Below are 1,239 nucleotides of genomic sequence, written 5' to 3'. Positions count from 1 at the left end.
AAATTACACGGCAGCCTGCGGTCCGCGCTCCGCCCGTACGGTGACCGCCCGCGTCCGCTTCTCGGAAGCCGGAGAGGTCTCGTGGACTCTCAGCCGGCCCGGCCGCGCTCTCGCGCGGCGGGCGGACGGGGACGTGCCGTTTGACGACGCGAGAACCCGTGACTGTTTGCCGTCACAACTTGGGCGGACGACCGGAGGCGGCCGCGCGAGCGGCTCTCCCCGGTCGAACCGCCAATCTCGCACCACCGGAGCGGCCGACGGGCGTGCCGTCGGACGCCTGCCGGCGGCGCATCGGTCTGGCCGAGTATCCGGTATACGACCCTCAGACAGGCGTGGCCCGGGACCCGCGGGTCACCGAGGCCGCAATGTGCGTTCGACTGGTCGATGTTCGTATAACCTGCGGATTACACGACGACGCGCAGATAGCTGCGGTCTTCATCGATCCACGAGCCAAGTGATCCGCCGCTCGGTGTCGGTTGTTTTTTTGTTTTGTTCGACGAAACTTCTACGGCCACGCGCCGTGCGCGGACGCACGACTGGGCACGTACGGTCTTTCGACGTGTTAACCATCTTTCGGTCGACGCTCGGTCGGGGGTCGCGGCGCGCGGGCGGTCGTCGAGCGAGTCGGCGAGCGCACGCGGCCACGGGGTCGGATGAGGCGCGCGCGAGACCGGCGAGTGCCGCCGGTACCGCGGGCCCGTCTCTAATGATCCTTTCCGCAGGTTCACATACGGAAACCTTGTTACGACTTTTACTTCCTCTAAACGGCCGATTTCGGTCATCTTCGCGATCGCGCGACGACCCAGCCCCCGAGGGGGCCGAATAACGCGCGTCCACTCCGAAGACCTCAATGCGACCGTTCAATCGGTAGTAGCGACGGGCGGTGTGTACAAAGGGCAGGGACGTAATCAACGCGAGCTGATGACTCGCGCTTACTGGGAATTCCTCGTTCACGTGGAAAAATTGCAAGCCACGATCCCTAAGCACGAAGGAGGTTCAGCGGGTTACCCGGAAGCCTGTCGGCCCAGGATTGTTAAACACGCTGATTCCTTCAGTGTAGCGCGCGTGCGGCCCAGAACATCTAAGGGCATCACAGACCTGTTATCGCTCAGTCTCGTGCGGCTATGTTCGTCCGCCGCCTGTCCCTCTAAGAAGAGTTTAAGCTCCTGGGAGCCGGCGGTAGCCCTAGTAACGTATCGTGATCCGCCGGCGACGGCCGCGAACACGGCGCGCTTCACC

General features: G+C 64.0%; 1 non-coding gene across 1 annotated transcript; it reads right to left on the bottom strand.

Moving 5' to 3' along the window:
• Window positions 1-316: 316 nt before the first annotated feature.
• On the bottom strand, window positions 317-474 carry LOC115034646. The gene has a single exon (XR_003839979.1). It is a non-coding gene; the product is annotated as a 5.8S ribosomal RNA (ribosomal RNA).
• Between the last annotated feature and the right edge of the window lie 765 nt (window positions 475-1,239).

The sequence above is a fragment of the Acyrthosiphon pisum genome, unplaced genomic scaffold, assembly GCF_005508785.2.
Source record: "Acyrthosiphon pisum isolate AL4f unplaced genomic scaffold, pea_aphid_22Mar2018_4r6ur Scaffold_189;HRSCAF=588, whole genome shotgun sequence".
NCBI classification, from domain to species: Eukaryota; Metazoa; Arthropoda; class Insecta; order Hemiptera; family Aphididae; genus Acyrthosiphon; species Acyrthosiphon pisum.
This window is presented reverse-complemented; position numbering and strand designations above follow the sequence as displayed.